This window comes from Geotrypetes seraphini, chromosome 14 (assembly GCF_902459505.1).
Source record: "Geotrypetes seraphini chromosome 14, aGeoSer1.1, whole genome shotgun sequence".
In the NCBI taxonomy this organism is placed as follows: domain Eukaryota; kingdom Metazoa; phylum Chordata; class Amphibia; order Gymnophiona; family Dermophiidae; genus Geotrypetes; species Geotrypetes seraphini.
Window position 1 is genome coordinate 55,333,294 of NC_047097.1, and position 19,026 is coordinate 55,352,319.

Below are 19,026 nucleotides of genomic sequence, written 5' to 3' on the forward strand. Positions count from 1 at the left end.
ACTAATTCTGTGTATTTCACATTCTGGCAAAAAACATTAAAAAGGGGGACAAATCCTTCTTCAGGTATATTAGTGACAGAACAAGGAACACAGGCGGGATAGTACGCCTTAGAAGACCGGACGGAAGTTACGTGGAAGCAGATTCCGATAAAGCCGAACTACTGAATGAATACTTCTGCTCAGTCTTCACCTATGAGGCACCGGGACACGGTCCCCAGTTGAAGGCAACACAAAGCACAGAAGACCCGTTTCAGAATTTTGAGTTCACACCAGGTGAAGTTTACAGTGAACTGGCAAGACTCAAGGTGAACAAAGCCATGGGACCAGACAATTTGCACCCAAGAATGCTCAGAGAATTGAGCGATGTCCTGGCGAAACCGTTGGCTGAGCTATTCAATCTCTCCCTAAGTAAGGGGAAAGTTCCCCTGGACTGGAAATTAGCTAATGTCGTTCCTCTGCATAAAAAGGGTTGCAGGGCAGAGGCTGCGAATTATAGACCGGTGAGTCTCACATCAATAGTGTGCAAACTCATGGAAACACTAATTAAAAGCAAATTGGACACGATCTTGAATGAAGGGAATCTTCGGGATCCCAGTCAGCATGGATTCACCAAGGGTAGATCCTGCCAATCCAATCTCATCAGCTTCTTTGACTGGGTAACAAGAAAGTTGGACTTGGGAGAGTCTTTGGACGTCATGTACCTGGACTTCAGGAAAGCTTTTGACAGTGTCCCACACCGCAGACTGCTAAGCAAGATGGAATCGATGGGGTTAGGAGAGACACTAACTGCATGGGTCAATGATTGGCTGAGTGGCAGACTTCAGAGGGTGGTGGTTAATGGTACCCTCTCTAAAACATCGGAGGTGACCAGTGGAGTGCCGCAGGGCTCGGTCCTGGGTCCACTCCTTTTCAACATATTCATAGGGGATCTGACTCAAGGGCTTCAAGGTAAAATAACACTATTCGCCGATGACGCCAAACTATGTAATATAGTAAGTGAATGCAGTTTACAGAATTATATGGCGCAGGACCTGCTTACATTGGAAAGTTGGTCCTCAACCTGGCAGCTAGGCTTCAATGCTAAGAAATGTAAGGTCATGCACCTCAGAAGCGGAAATCCATGCAGGACGTACTTCTTGAACGGAGAAACTTTAACTAGGACTTCAGCAGAACGAGATTTAGGAGTAATCATCAGTGCAGACATGAAAACTGCCAATCAAGTGGAGAAGCCTTCATCTAAGGCAAGGCAGATATTGGGTTGTATCAATAGAAGTTTCGTCAGCCGAAAGCCTGAAGTCATAATGCCGTTGTACAGGGTCATGGTGAGACCTCATCTGGAGTACTGTGTGCAATTCTGGAGGCCACATTACAGTAAAGATGTGCGCAGAATTGAATCGGTTCAACGGACGGCCACCAGGATGATCTCGGGGCTCAAGGGTCTCTCGTACGAAGAGAAACTGAACAAATTGCAGCTCTACACTCTTGAGGAACGTAGGAAGAGGGGAGACATGATCGAAACATTTAAGTACCTCACGGGTCGTGTCGAAGTGGAAGATGATATTTTCTTTCTCAAGGGACCCTCGGCCACAAGAGGGCACCCGCTCAAACTCAGGGGCGGAAAATTTCATGGCGACACCAGAAAGTATTTCTTCACAGAGAGAGTGGTTGATCATTGGAACAAGCTTCCAGTGCAGGTGATCGAGGCAGACAGTGTGCCAGACTTTAAGAATAAATGGGATACCCATGTGGGATTCCTACGAGGGTCAAGATAAGGAAATTGGGTCATTAGGGCATAGACAGGGGGTGGGTTAGCAGAGTGGGCAGACTTGATGGGCTGTAGTCCTTTTCTGCCGTCATCTTCTATGTTTCTATGTTTCTATTCGATGCTATTGTACATATAAAATTCTCCTTCTAACTATTAAAATTAAGACCTCTCACCTCTCTGTCTTTCTAGATAAATATCTCATGCCACATACCCCTCCTAGGGTCCTTAGATCTACGAATAAAAACCTATTGACAATACCTTCAATCAAGGGCCTATACTATACTGTACTAGAAATTCAATTTTCTCAGTAGTTGTACCCTCACTCTGGAATGCAATGCCATTTTATCTCCACAACAAAAATTCTCTAAATAAATTTAAAGCATTTCTTTTTAAAGATGCCTATCAATAAGTGGAAAAGAAAAAAAAAGCTTTTAAGAAGCGACATCCCCGTTTCCCTCTTGTTACTCCCCGTTAGAGAATGACATGGTGACAAAATTCATCACCGTTCCCGTCCCCGCGGATAACCCCGGGAAACCATCTTCATGTCATTCTTTAAGGAGAGAGGAAAGAATTAGAGTATAATTGGGCACAACCACTGACCCTCAAGCTTTGCTTTGAAGAATGCCGGTGTAGAAGGACCAAGATTGAAATAGACACTAGAAAATGACATGGGATTATTTCCCGTGGTTATCCGCGGGGACGGGAACGGTGACAAATTTTGTCACCATGTCATTCTCTACTCCCCATCCCTCTACCCTTCCTTTTATTTTTATTTATCATTGCAATTAAAACTTCCCTATCCCCTAAAACCTCTCATTTCTAATCAGTCTTAATTCGTCATAGTTTTAGGTTTACCTTCTTTTTATTTCATCTCACCTAAATCAAAAATTTTATTAGACCTTTCTAATTTTTAATATTGTAAACCACCCAGTTACATGTGATGGTCGGTATATCAAGCCATGAATAAACTTGAAACTTGAACTTTAAAGTATATTTTTTTATATATTCTGACATCAAAAGCAGAATTGTAAATATTGCACTTATCTGCGGTGTGATTGAGACGTAATCCACTGCGCTTCCAGCCATCTGCAAATAGATGAATGGTTGCAGCTGTCCGTGATTTTATGAACGTAGCAATTCAACTCCTGCAGTGCAGTTTGAAATTCAACGCCACCGTCTTCTGAAAATCAGACCCCTCCTGCCCCAGACGATTGTGATTAAGCCGTCGTGAAAATAAGGTGAAAATATAAAAATAAAAGTAAAAATAAAGTTTCATGACAAAAAGTTTTCAAATGAAACACTGGCTGAGTCTGCTGTGGTATGGCTCTACCGGTTAATCAATACCCTTAGTGAATGTTCTGCCCCAGCTAATGACCTTGGTGGAGGTGACTGAGCACAATAATAATATTTCACATAATTTTTCTTTAAATATTTTAGACAAAATTATATGATCGATGAGTTGTTAAAATTAAAAATGGCATTACACTCATAGAATCCTTCTTTTCACCTACACAAGTCACTTTTCAATCTAATTTTCAAAATGTTTTTCTCATATCTACTTTCTGCTTAATATTTCACACTTTTTTTTTACACCCTTAGGACCCCTGAAGAGAATGTTCTAATCCAGTGGTCTCAAACTCGCGACCCGGGGGCCACATGTGGCCCGCCAGGTACTATTTTGAGGCCCTCAGTATGTTTATCATAATCACAAAAGCAAAATAAAAGTTTCTTGATCCTATGTCTCTAGCTATAAATTACAATATTATTATTAGGACTTAGCCAAAAGGAAAGATTTATAAACTATAAACCTTGAAACCCATTCTGAGCTACCAGGAGGATGGGATAGAAATTGAATTAAATAAAATAAAGAGTTTTACCTCATGCAAAATTGTCATTTCTTTAATAAGACATTAACTATTTTTTTTTCTGAGGCCCTCCAAGTACCTACAAATCCAAAATGTGGCCCTGCAAATGGTTTGAGTTTGAGACCACTGTTCTAGTCGAAACATGGACTGTGTCGGGTCCTTGTATGCTAATATGTGATATTGTATGAGATCAATACTTATGACTGAATAAATGCCTGCATCACATGCATTTGATCCACAGTACAGTGGTGCCTCACACAACGAACTTAATTGGTTCCAGGAGCAAGTTTGTTATGCGAAAAGTTCGTTATGTGAAACGCGTTTTCCCATAACAATACATGTTAAAAAAAATTATTCGTTCTGCAGCATAAAATAAGCTAAGATGACATAAAAAAAGATAAATTTGTCAAAATGGTGAAAATGGTGGTCTTGCTGAGGCCAAACTCTTTGACGAGGTCACACTGTTTTACCCCACATTCACTCCTTCTAATTATTTCCCGTTTCATTTCAACAGAAATCACCTTCCTGCTTTTTTTAGAAGCCATGATATATAAAAAATATTGAGTTTATCTTAAAAGGACGACTGTATACAGTGAGAGAGGGCAGAGTCTCAGCGGCAAAAACTGGGACTTAACTTTTCTTTTTTTTTTTTTTTTTCTAGCATCGGGGAAGCGGCGAGAGTAGCTCCGCCCCCCCCAACGCATCAGCAGTAGGCGCCGGGCCCCTCCATAAAAGGAGGCGAGCCGACGGTCCGCCACTGCACAGGGAGCCAGGCGAAGGGCTGTGAGAGAGGGCAGTTAAGCGCAGTGACTAACGACTGCCTGCAGTGCCTGCGCGGAAGGATGCAATACATCGGCAGCTCGGGCGACTTCGTTGTGTGAAACGAAGTTCATTGTATGAATCAAGACATGAAGTTCGTTGTGTGCAGCGTTCGCTGTGCGAGGCGTTCGTTATGCGAGGCACCACTGTATCTTCGTTGTGCTTGGTTTTCACCTTTTTTTTTTTTTTTACTGCGGACTGGTTGGGTTCCCCGCTTTTTTTTTTTTGTTTATTTGGAACCTGGTTGGGTTCCCCGCTTTTTTTGTTGTTGTTTTTTTTTGGAACCTACTTAGTTTTAGGCAGGCTATAAGTTTCATTAATTAATTAAGGAGTCCTTTTACTAAGGCGCGCTAACCGAATTAGCGCACGCTAAATGCTAAGGCACCCATTACATTCTATGAGCACCTTGGCATTGAGCGTCCGCTAAATTGGTTATCACACCTTAGTTAAAGGACCTCTAATTGCATATTCTTACAATGCATGCGCTTGTGCTAAGAATTGAGAAAGAGTCCATATTGCAGCCTAGTGGAGTATTTCAGGGTTTTTATCTACACTTTTGCTTTTCCAAAAATCACAATAACAAACTTTCCCTGTGCAAAGAGATTATTAATATTGATTTTTTTCCATTGTATTGTTATAAAAGGAGAAACAGCAAGATGAGTGATGTCATCAAAACTGTGGCTTTTCTATTGATTCTAACTACAGTATGAAGTCACAATGTAGGCGGTGACCAGGACATGTTGACATAGGTTTTTAAGTACTTTTTTTTAACAATCAAAATATTATCTTACCATGTCATGGGGAATCAAATATTCAGACAAAGTCTGAGAACAAAGACTGTGAACTCTGCTTTCAGGACTCCATTATTAATGCCCTTGCCTTCATTAAAATCGCTTTGTGTTTTGTCAAGCCCTCACCAAATTATTTCCAAGCAGGTCGATTGCTTTAAAAAGAGGACATAAATAAAATATTGACTGAATTACTATTTAGCTTCTGAATAAGAAAGAAATACAAATCTAAACTCTACTGTTTATGAAAAACACTTCAGCAATGTTGAAAGCCTATTTCTGCATAAGGCTTCTTGAAAGACACTGAGACATCCAGGTTGGGAAACGCACATTTCTCTGAGTATTTTACAAAAGGCTCATCGAATGCTGAGCCCTTTGTAAGACAAGGACATGAGGGAATGCACACTATAGCACATGGACTATAAACAGCCTTTTAAACAAAGGAACACATTTTAAAAAGAGTGGGATCACTCGAGATTTTGAACATGTAAATACTAATTCTACAGCCTACAAATAGTGCCTCAATTTGGGCGCCCCCCCCCCAAAAAAAAAAGTGGTAAGAGCAATTATATAAGGGCACCCAAATTTGGCAACTGAAATGTGGTATAAAACCTTGCACCTAAATTAGACATGAATCTGCCATATTCTATACCACTAAGTACAATGTCTAGGTAAGCCTCTGATCCACTTATGTACCACACTCAAAATATCTGTGCCATGGAAAAAATTGAATAAAAAAGACAGGCAGGCCTGTCAAAAAAAACGGCAGATCTGTCTGTAACAGGTCTGCAGCAGTCAGGTTTGCTAATAGTAAAACCCGATTCAAAATAGCCAAGCAATATCAAGATCATGATTGCATCCTGGATTGCACATCACTATTGGTATATTCTGTTTTATGACATGGGGGACAAAATTTGTCCTTGTCACTGTTCCTGTGGATAACCGCGAGAAACCATCTTGTGTCACTCTTTAGTGTCTGTCTCAACCTCAGTCCTTCTACTCCAGCATTCTTCAATGCAAGACTTGAGGGTCAGTGGCTGGGCCCATTCATACTCTGATTCTTATTTGAGCCAAGTATAGGATAATGAACCCATTGTGACTTCACTGATAAGCTTGGCTCTTATTGGTCGAATGAGACATTATGACATCACAATTTCTGCTCTGGATACCATAGACTGTCATTCTTTACTGTTTATCTCAACCTCAGTCCTTCTACACCAGCATTCTTCAATGCAAGACTTGAGGGTCAGTGATTCTGCCTATTCATACTCTGATTCTTCCCTCTCTCCTAAAAGTATGACACGGGGATGGTTTCCAGCAGTTAACCATGGGGACAAATTCTGTCTCCTTGTCATTCTCTATCTGTTGTACCTCTTAAGTGGGTAAAAATAAAGTGTATTCACTAACCTTGGTTCACTCCTGAACCTAAAATGTTGAAAGGTAAAGGTAGGAAATTAGAGAAAAATTAGGTTTGGATACAAACAGAGGGAGAAAAATTATTATGGTGGAACACAGGCAATATAAAGTGAGATTTTATTAGCAAAGTCCTTTTTTTTGAAGTTAGCCAAGGAGATAATTTTCATGAGCTATTTCACACTGTTAAATCACTTTTTAAAAATCCAAGTTTAGACATGTCCATCAGTCCATCTGCTGATGAGCTGGCTGACTATTTTAGTACAAAAAAAAAAAAAATTATATTAATCAGAACACAGTTAAAATGTTCAGGGACGCAAAAGTTATTAGAAAAGATTTTGTTACATTTATAATTCTTCAGCTATTGCAGAGGATTATAACTGGGATACATTTGTTCTCATTCAGATTGAATGTGCTGTGTTAGGTGCTTTTAATTTAAATCTTGAAATTTTTGGAGATTAACTCTTTTTATATAACAAAAAAAAAGTTATCTACATTAAGGGGGGGAAGTTATCTAATACTTAGGGCTTCTTTTATTAAGCCGCGCTAGCGGGGTTAATGCGCGTGACTTTTCATCAGGCGCTCACCCCCGCGCTGGCCTAAAAACTACCGCCTGCTCAAGAGGAGACAGTAGCGGCTAGCGCGGCCTGCGTTTTAGTGCGCGGTATTAAGCGCGTTAAACTGCTAGCGTGCCTTTGTAAAAGGAGCCCTTGGTTTTGTACACCGAGACTTCGATCTAAGAGAGCTCGACTCGATTTCCAATAGTTAGATTAAGCTGAAAGAAACATAGTGAATCGCAGTTTCGTAAAAGAGGGGAGTAAGTTTCAAGGTGCCAGAATCGGCGTTGTAGGCGCTTAACGCCACTGTGGATGTGGCTAGCACCGGAACTGGTGTTAGGCAGCCTAAAGCGCGCATGGAAGCGTGATTCGCGTCATAGGTAGGTGCCGGAAATGTCAATAGAAAGAGCGATACCTTATTTATACACCAGCTTATGTATTGTATTGTGTTCTATTCATGAGAGGACATGATAGAAACATTCAAGATAATGAAGGGAATAGACTTAGTAGATAAAGACAGGTTGTTCACCCTCTCCAAGCTAGGAAGAACGAGAGGGCACTCTCTAAAGTTAAAAGAAGATAGATTCCGTACAAATGTAAGAAAGTTCTTCTTCACCCATAGAGAGTGATGGAAAACTGGAACGCTCTTCCGGAGGGATTCAAGACAAAGTTAGACAAGTTCCTCCTGAACCAGAACGTACGCAGGTAGGGTTGATCTCAATTAGGGCTCTAGTCTTTGACCTGGGGGCCGCCGCAGGAGCGGACTGCTGGGCACGATAGACCACTGGTCTGACCCAGTAGTGGCAATTCTTATGCTCTTATGCTCTTAATAAAAAGAGTTAAAAAAAATAGCAATGGCCGTCCAGTTCTAAGCTTCCAAAACACAATGGCTTAGATTTCCCACCCCATAGTATGGTTGTTTGCTCAAAGTTCAACTTCAATAGATGTTGATGAATCCAAACCACAATTTTCTTAAAACAGGTTTATAAATTTGAAAGTCTTAAACAGAGACTAAGTTTATTTCCAAATATCATCCACATAATAATAATAATAATAATTTTATTTCTTATATACCGCCAAATCCATAGTAGTTCGAGACGGTTTACAACGAAGAAGGGCTGAACAATCAGCGAAAATGGTACAATGGTACAATCAGAGAAAATAGGTGGCAGAGAAAAAAAATGGAACAATCAGCGAACAGTGGTACAATCGGCGAAGAATGGTACAATCAGCGAAGATAGGTACAATCATGGCAAAAAAAATGGTACATTGGGGCCCGGATTCTGAAACTGGCGCCATTGTCAGCAGTTGCCTTAGAAGCAGCCAGTCATCATGTATCAATCATGGTGACCCGTTATTACCGCGCCAAATAAAAACGCGCCGACAATCCTGCACAGGACTTATGCGCGCTGGATTAAAACACTTACTATTAGCGCTGTGAAGGGTGAACCCCCCCCCCACTAAACTTAGAAGTTCGCGCTCCCGTTGGGGGGTAAGGTGGGGGAAACTACACTAAAAACTGCCAAATACCCCAAAACAGTAGTTTTCAGTGTAGTGAGGGGGGTTTCCCCCTACCCACACCTCCCCCTACAACGGGAGTGCAAACATTTCTAACATTAGTGTGGGTGGGGGGCCCTCATAGCACTAACAGTAACTGTTTTAAGCCGGCACACCTAAGTCCTGCGTGGGATTGTCGGCGCATTTTTGTCTAGCGCGCTTCTGTTATGGTACCATCAATCATACATACCAAAGCATAGTAAAACATAAAATGACAAACCTGGTATGGATTGGCATAGCATGACGATCACTGAATGCCAAAAACAAAAGATGGCAACTTAGCATGACAAACATTCCCCCTCTTTTACGAAACTGCGATAGCCGTTTCTAGCGCGGGGAGCCGCGCTGAATGGCCCACGTTGCTCCCAAAGTTCACAGGAACTCAATGAGCGTCGGGAACAGCGCGGGCCATTCAGCGCGGCTCCCCGCACTAGAAACTGCTATCGCAGTTTCGTAAAAGGAGGCCGCAGTCTTATATATACAAGCATAGCATGGCAGACATTGTATTATATATACAAGCATGATCTTTCATTGTTTTCATAGTATCTTAGTGTGAAGATTTTTCAGGTAAGGCCCTCGTCTTAGATTTCTAGTGGGGATTGTAAGGGTTAATATGGACACTTTGAATGTTTTCAGCCAGATGATGAGATATTTGAAACAACTATATTGTCAGCATTCACTCCAGAAACTGTTGCCACATGAGGCACCATCTGGACTGTTATCATTTTGGGGAATACTTTGCATTTCCTAATCTTGGAAGTTTTTGATTTTAACAGATGGGTGAATGTTTGAGCATAATTTTTTTTAAATTCTTGAGGGACCAGTGATTACAAGTATCCAGGTGATGTTATGAAAAGATACCCTTGGTGATTTATGACTGTCCTTATTTACTGGTAGCCTTGAGATTTGCATATATCATCATTATATTTCCTTTTTATCATAAATTCAAGCTTCACTTCCTTATCTCAAAGCTAATGAGAAAGCCACCAAGTGCTTATAAGTTTCTTTTAAGAAACACTTTACAGTGCTAAGCGATTTTTGCTTTCCTACTTTTTTGCTTCTGTTTTGCTACTTGGATCTAGCTAGGTACTTGGGATCTGGGTTGGCCACTGTTGGAAACAGGATACTGGGCTTGATGGACCTTCTGTTTGTCCCAGTATGGCAACTCTTATGTTCTTAAGTATAGGACAATCAAGCCATTGTGACATCACTGATGAGGTTGGCTCTTAGGCATTGGTGGAATGAGGCATTATGACATCACAATCTCAGCTCTGGAATGTTGCTACTCTTTGGGTTTCTGCCTGGTACTTGGGACCTGGGTTGGCCACTGTTGAAAACAGGATACTGGGTTTGAAGGACCTTCAGTCTGTTCCAGTATGGCAAGTCTTATGTTCTTAAGTATAGGACAATCAAGCCATTGTGACATCACTGCTGAGGTTGGCTCTTAGGCATTGGTGGAATGAGGCATTATGACATCACAATCTCAGCTCTGGAATGTTGCTACTCTTTGGGTTTCTGCCTGGTACTTGGGACCTGGGTTGGCCACTGTTGAAAACAGGATACTGGGTTTGAAGGACCTTCAGTCTGTTCCAGTATGGCAAGTCTTATGTTCTTAAGTATAGGACAATCAAGCCATTGTGACATCACTGCTGAGGTTGGCTCTTAGGCATTGGTGGAATGAGGCATTATGACATCACAATCTCAGCTCTGGAATGTTGCTACTCTTTGGGTTTCTGCCTGGTACTTGGGACCTGGGTTGGCCACTGTTGAAAACAGGATACTGGGTTTGAAGGACCTTCAGTCTGTTCCAGTATGGCAAGTCTTATGTTCTTAAGTATAGGACAATCAAGCCATTGTGACATCACTGCTGAGGTTGGCTCTTAGGCATTGGTGGAATGAGGCATTATGACATCACAATCTCAGCTCTGGAATGTTGCTACTCTTTGGGTTTCTGCCTGGTACTTGGGACCTGGGTTGGCCACTGTTGAAAACAGGATACTGGGTTTGAAGGACCTTCAGTCTGTTCCAGTATGGCAAGTCTTATGTTCTTAAGTATAGGACAATCAAGCCATTGTGACATCACTGCTGAGGTTGGCTCTTAGGCATTGGTGGAATGAGGCATTATGACATCACAATCTCAGCTCTGGAATGTTGCTACTCTTTGGGTTTCTGCCAGGTACTTGGGACCTGGGTTGGCCACTGTTGAAAACAGGATGCTGGGCTTGATGAACCTTCAGTCTGTCCCAGTACGGCGATTCTTACGTTCTTATTTTGAGGCAATATTAAGAGACAGTTAACCAGTAAGCAGGTCCTGCTAACTAAGGCCTTCTTTTATCAAGCTGCATTAGGGTTTTTTATCGCCAGACTCTGCGGTAAAACCTCCGATGTTCAAAAAATTCATATGAATGTAGGAGTTTTTATCGCAGCGGCTGGCGATAAAAAAAACCCCTAACGCAGCTTGATAAAAAGGGGGTCCATATAAGTGCCAGCAAGAGGGAGATTCAGCACCAACCATATATTCCCTCTGAATTCATTCCCTGGCTGCTTAGGCATGACGGGTCAGATTCTATGGCGCTGAAAATTGGGCACACATAGAATTTAGTACACAACGCTTTTCTATAAAGAGCGTCTTAAAATGAGCACTTTATATAGAATAGCATTCGGCACTCAACTTTGAATGCGAGAACTTATGCAAACTGAAACATGGTGTAAATCCTGGCATGCAGATTGGGCGTGGATCATAATAACAAAAGAATTGCTATATTGGGACACAATGAAGGTCCATCAAGCCCAGTATCCTGTTTCCAACGGTGGCCAACCCAGGTCCCAAGAACCTGGCAGAAACCCAAAGAGTGGCAACATTCCAGAGCAGAGATTGTGATGTCATAATGACTCATTTCACCAATGCCTAAGAGCAAACCTCATCAGTGATGTCACAATGTCTTGATTACTGGGACAGACTGAAGGTTCATCAAGCCCAGCATCCTGTTTTCAACAGTGGCCAACCCAGGTCCCAAGTACCTGGCAGAAACCCAAAGAGTAGCAACATTCCAGAGCTGAGATTGTGATGTCATAATGCCTCATTCCACCAATGCCTAAGAGCCAACCTCATCAGTGATGTCACAATGGCTTGATTGTCCTATACTTAAGAACATAAGAGTTGCCACACTGGGACAGACCAAAGGTCCATCAAGCCCAGTATCCTGTTTCCAACAGTGGCCAACCCAGATCCCAAGTACCTAGCTAGATCCCAAGTAGCAAAACAGATTCTATGCTGCTTATCCTAAGAATAAGCAGTGGATTTCCCCAAGACATCTGAATAATGGCCTATGGACTTCTCTTTTAGGAAATTATCCAAACCTTTTCTAAACCCCGCTAAGCTAACTGATTTCACCACATTCTCCAGTATTGAATTCCAGAGTTTAATTACATGTTATGTGAAGAAATGTTTTCTCTAGTTTGACTTAAATCTACTATTTAGTAGGTTTATCACATGCCCCCTAGTCCTAGTATTTTTGGAAAGAGTAAACAACCATTCACATCTACCTTTTCCACTCCATTCAGTACTTTATAGATCTCTACCCTATCATCCCGAGCCATCTCTTCTCCAAGCTGAAGAGCCTTAGCTGCTTTCGCCTTTCCTCATAGGGAAGTCATCCCATCCCTTTTATCATTTTCATCCTTCTCTGGACCTTTTCTAATTCTGCTTTGCATTTTTTGAGAGACGGCGACCAGAACTGCAAACTGCTGTCTTTAACACCATGCCCATCTTTTGGGAACGCCCATGACCTACCCATTCCTCTTCCACGGCCACAACCCCTTCTGAATTGTGTGCTATCCAGTATTGGCACCTATTGTCACAGAGTAGCATGTAGCCATACCAGTGCCCAAATCATAATTACTGCCAATTAAGTGCTTGCTTTGCTCCAATTAAATCATCAGAGCCCGTAAACAAATATTTTGGAGCACCGATCTGTCATCCATGCCCAATTTCAGTCAATCTTTATAGAATCTGGGTGTAACTTGATAGTGTCAGGCTGGTCCAGGAGTAGAGCTTGGGCAGAGCCAGAGGCTGCCACGTTAGTGGCAATATTCAGACCATTAGATAACTAACTGGATAAAGTTAGGAATTTCTGTGGTTGACTATTTGGTTAGAGGTCAGATTATTGTCCTCTAACGAAATAGCATTTTGGATATTTAGCTCCTACCTGTACTGGAGTATTGGTACCGGATATCTGGTTTCATTTTTAACTACGGCAGCAGGTATTGTACTTGTCAGTCCATTTACAATTTCTATAATGATATCTGTGGCTGGCGTAGAACTATGGAATGCCTTGCCTGGTATCCTGTGGTTTTGTATAGGGAGGATGAATTTTAGGATAATGCTGAAAACTCAGTTATTTGCCAATGACTGCTTATGCTAAGGTGCATTTCAGTTGATAATCGCCTTTTAGAATTTTGTTTGACAGCAATGTATGATTTAAAGCTTGTTTGTATTTTTGAATTGATTGAATTTGCGCTCTATCCCTCTTTATAACAGGGACGATTAATGATGTTATTTAGTCATGTCTATGTTATATGTGATAATCGTAGGGAAACAAGATTTTATGTATGTGATATGGAAACCACATAGTTGTATGCGGTATATAAATTTTTAAATAAATAATCCATCTATTTACATATGCATAATCTTATTCTAATCTTTTTGACATTACATTTTTTTTTCTCTTGTTCCTTTGTTTTTAAGTTCAGCTGGGGGGATTTGGCTTCATGAATCGTCTATTCGGTTACCTAGGAGGGTTTCCCCTCTGTTTTATGTCTCTCTCTTTCTCTCTTTTGCCTTCTTATTGCAGTGTAAGTCTTCAACGTTAGGGGGTGGGGGTGTTATTCACTGCGGCTCTTTCCAGAACTCTTCAGTGAGCACTGAGTATCAAGAAATCACAATTAGGTTGACAATGAAAAAACGATACCAAGCCATAGAAATATTTGTCGACAGAAGAATACACATAGATTTCCATCAGCAAATATTTATGTAGTTTGGTATCGTTTTTACTGTTATCCTAATTTTGATTTTGTGATGTTCAAAGCTCATTTCACAGATTTATCAGGAAAGTGCTGTTTAGAAAACAACATGTAAATAACATTTATGACATTTTGTCTGTGCTATTTCTAAAACAAAGCAACACAAAAAAAAGTTTCATTTTCTTTAGTATGTAAGGTCCACTAAGAGGGGAATTCATCAAGGGGTGATAACTCTGTTAGCACGCGCTAGTGGATTTAGCAGACTCTAATGATTAGTGTGTGATAAACACTAATCCCCCCCCCCCCCTTTTACTAAGCCACGGTAGAGTAGAGAATGACACGGGGGGGGCACATTTTTCCCCCTCCCCGCGGAGACTCATTTACCCGTCCCATCCCCGCGAGTTCTTTTCCTGCCCCAATCCTAACATGCGTAACGGACATCTCACCCTCTAGACTCAAATTCATACTATTTTGTGATCTTGGATATTTTCTAGGTTGATAGATTTCAAAGAACTCCTGTAATACCTTCGGGGAAACCTGATCCAAAAATCTGATGTATGGTTGAGAGAATCTTAAAATGTACTCTTTGCTGCATGGGTAACCAATGCGATTGTTTCAGAACTGGAGTTATTTGTGACATTCTTGAAGCCCCAGAAATCAATCTTGCAGCAGAGTTAATTAACATCTGCAATGCCCTCATCTTCCCTTTAGCAGCTCCCAGATATAGTGAATTACAATAATCCACCCTACGCAGGACAGGTCAAACACATTACAACAACCAACAGAAACAAACATGTACATTTTGTATAACATCATAACCACCATGGTCTATTCAAATGCATACATTAACCATATTTCATAATGATTATTAAAAATTGAGAAATATTTATGATATTGTAGATTTTCACTGAATTGAGCACCGTTTTTTTCACCGAGTTACATAATGGGAACCTCATCCTGCAGAGACGCGTTTGAAAACTTCGGCTTGAATTGAAAACCAACTGAACTGAGGCTTTATTTGAACAACAGATAAATGCTTTAGTTAATTATATGACATGATTAAGTGGTTGTATACAATATAATAATAATAACTATTCTTTTATACTGCCATAACCAAAAGTTCTAGGCGGTTTGCACTAAAAAGAGCTGGACAATCAGCGAAATACAATAATACAGTAAAAAAATGCAAATATTTGTAAAATAGAATTTCAATAATAAAACTCATTAAATAATAAACTTATCGAACAAAGTGGTCTTAATTAATTTCCGAAAACTGCAATAGGATAGCATAGCTTCCTGAATACATTTACCTAACCAAAATTGTTGCCTACCAGCTTGAAATGCCAGGGTCCTATCTAAGAAGGTCTTACATCTACACCCATTAATTTTTGGATAAGCAAATAAGTAGAAGTTTCTAGTTTCTCTAGATCAGGGGTCTCAAAGTCCCTCCTCGAGGGCCGCAATCCAGTCGGGTTTTCAGGATTTCCCCAATGAATATGCATTGAAAGCAGTGCATGCACATAGATCTCATGCATATTCATTGGGGAAATCCTGAAAACCCGACTGGATTCCGGCCCTCAAGGAGGGACTTTGAGATCCCTGCTCTAGATGGTCTATGCAACACAAAATGAGGAAAAAGGTAAGCTGGAGACAATCCCGATATCAGCTTAAAGCAGATACAGGAAAATTTGAATAATACTCTTGCCTCCAAAGGCAGCCAATGAAGTAAACGATAATATGGACTAATATGGTCGTTCTTTTTTAAACCATTGGTTAAATGTACATGAAGTGTCACTTATTCTTGATATGGAGACCACTGTTTAGATGATTTATTAGGGTCATAGAAAGTGCGGTGATGGCCCCTTACTGATTTCTTGGTGGCTTATATGTGGGAGACATGGGTACTGAGCACTTTCATATCTATGTATATATCATATTACACTAGGGTTACCAGATTTTACTGTTGTAAAATCCGAACTCATGGCCCCGCCCTCCAGGCCCACCCAGCCCTGCCCTGTTCCACCCAAATCATGCTCCATTCCGCCCCCCACACACACATCTTCTCGTCCTCAGAGCATGTGATGTCACTGCGTTGCATCCACGCATGCGCAAATGCCCTCCCGATGTGGTCCTAAGCTTGGCAACAAATTTTTCCAAAAGTTTTTCTTCCTTAAAAGAAACTGGTGATTATGATAGAACCCTTAAAAATAAACACAAATATAATTTCCCACTGGCTGTATAATGTAAGAATTTTGAGAAACATGATGGTATCTTTAATTGACTATAACGGGGTTTTTTTTCAGTTCAAAAATTGTATTAATTGTAATGATTTTAATGATTTTTGTTTGTATTCAGTGTCTGGTGCATTTCATTGCAGTGTCCGACAATTGTCAGCCAGCATTGATGGATTCCAGTTGACCTGATATCTTTTTTCCATAGTGGCAATGTCCTGGTGAAACCTTTTGCCAAGTTTGTCACTGACTGCACCAAGATTTATACCACATTCTCGACCAAAAATTAGTCCAATTCCCAAACGCCCAGAACAAGACCCTCTAGATGTAGGATGCCCAGTCCATCCTACAGTAAACACCGAAGCTGGCCCCCCACCTCTGAACATCCATGGCATGAGGAGTGCCAAATTCCTCCTGCTGCTGCCCCACTGACACATCCACCAGCAGTAGGGATGCGCAGTTTCTCCTGCCAGAACACCAGAAGCTAACCCCCACCCCCGAATGTCCGCAGTATGAGGAGTGCCGAATTGCTTTTGCTACCCCACTGACACATCCACTGGCAGGAGGGATGCCCACTCCCTCCTGCCGGAACCCCCCCTCCCCACTCACTGCAAAGATCATCAGCAGGAAAGATGCCCAATCCCTCCTGCAAGAACGCTCCTTTGAAAGCTATGCACTATGACCCCCCCTCCCCCCCACCAAGCCCACATGGACCCCATCAAATATCTTTATTATTAGGCCAGCCGGAGGGATCCTTCATGTCTCTGGCCAGCAGGCCCACCTTCACAGAATGGCGGGCCTTCCCTTCCTGGTGTATCGTGGGATGTTTGGGCCAACCAGAATCTTAGGCCTCTCTCCAAGTGCATTCTGAGATGCACTGGGAGTGGCCTAAGATTCTTATTGGCCAGATCCCTTAGGCCACTCCCATGGTCCCCGTAGACCCTCCCACCACTGGGCTTCATTACAGGGCCATATATCTCTCCCAGATCTCTCTGTCAGCGTATAGTTCCCTGTGGACCCTCCCACCAACAGGCTTTCTACTGCTGCACCAGTCCCCCTTGTCAGGAGCGGTCAGCCTGGCCACTCTACCCCACTGCACTGGTTCCCCTCTCAGCGCTGATCTGAAGTGGCCCTCAGGGCTTACCAGGAGTTAGGCTAGAGGCAAGCATTTCTCTTCCCAAGGGTCACCCAGCTCCTGAAGGAGCTCCCGCTTTCCTAAGCTCTCTGTGCTGGGAGCTGTTCTTTTCAGCACCACAATTCACTCAGGATGAGTGGACAGCTCCCAGGCTCTCTCCATGTGTTTCCCTGCTTGGGCTCCCTCTAGTGGAATGCCAGTGACAGGGAACTTCACCCTGTCACACCATGTGTTCTGTATCCAAACTCAGAATATGTGAAAAATTCAAAATATGTCATCTTTTGTGCATTGAAACACGAGTCAGCGTGTTCATTTTTGAAAGCTCATGATTGGAGGTTACGCCCTGAGGCAGCATTATGTGAAACGCTGGCCATTGTTGGTGTCCCAACCGAGCTCGCAAATAAAAGATAAGTTTTAAGTCACTTTTGGTGACTTTTGAGTCATTACAATTTTAAGAGAGTGACCACTTAGCCATTAACTTCACCATTTATTTATTCACTTATTCATAACACAACACGGGAGGTTTTTATGCCGATGAGGTTCTCCGCCTGAACACCTTGGCCATTGCTGTGGCGGTGGGAGGGCATTGTTTGAAGCTTTTCCTCCCCATGGGGGATTTTTTTTTTTTTTTTTTGCTCATATTGTAGTGTGTTTTTTGCCTTCCACTATATCTTTGTGAAAGTGTTTACTGTTGACACCATGTCTTCTTTACCATATGCAAAGAGCTTCTGTTTAAGTAGAGGAGGTTACAAGCAGAATTAAGTGCTCAGTTGACAACTCAAATTTCTCAAGCCAAAATTAAACAATGCTGAGGGATGTCCCAAGGCACAGTTTCATTTTAGCCACTCAGTGTCAATAGTCAATGGTCACCACTGGCCAGCCATAGTTACCTGGGTAATTCAAGAAATCTAAATAGAAGGCCTGAAGTTAACTCACACTGGTATGTTGTATAAATTCCTCACATTTTTCCATAACATCTAATGTTTTACATTTTAAAACACCTGCGCCTTAGGTTAGGAGACTGTAAGAAATGGAATGTGATAATTAATGCGTGATATAAATTTATGTGTTTTTAATTACTTTAATCAGTTCACGGAGCTATACGTATTCCTATGGGAATTCAGAAACTGACAGGAAACTGAAAACTTTTATTCAACATTTATGTAACTTAAGAAGCTTACTTATAAACAAATTAATTTTGTGTGGGTTAATTTTAAGCTTTTTCTGCAAAAGGGTTATTATATGTTGTCTGACTGCACACACACACACACACACACACACACACAGAAAGAATGGGGGGTCAATATTCAGCATGGTTTAAGAGGGCAGAAGAGAGGTTCCTGTAGCTTCTGCCCACTTAAGCCATGCTCAGCATCCTGGCCACTGATATACAGCAGCACATAATTGATCTGTGCTGCTCAATATTGGCTCTGATGTCCATGGCCTTGTCTGGTTAATAGGTGAAGTTAGTTTTTGCAGGCGCAGCCATACCTAGTGTCAATGTCTGAGTAGCTAAGCGAGCAGTTGGGACTGCGTAAAAGGCAGTCCTATCTTTGCCCTTGTACTAATGTTGGTGCCACTTTGGGCTCAGGTAGGGTTACCCGAAGGAAAATCCGTACCCATGGACACGCCCCCCACAGGCCCGCCCCATTCATCCTGTGTCATGCCCCATTCTGCCCTGCCCCCAGATGACATCCGTGAATGCGTGGACGTGACGCAATGACGGGACTTGTGTGTGACCCGCTCATGCCCTGCCCACATGGTTGCTGCCTTTGCAGTTACACGTTAAAGCATTTGGGGTGTGGGAGATTCATCATGGTATGGTAAAAGATTGCCCTTTACTGCACCTTGGTTCCCCGCAGTATTCTGCAGCC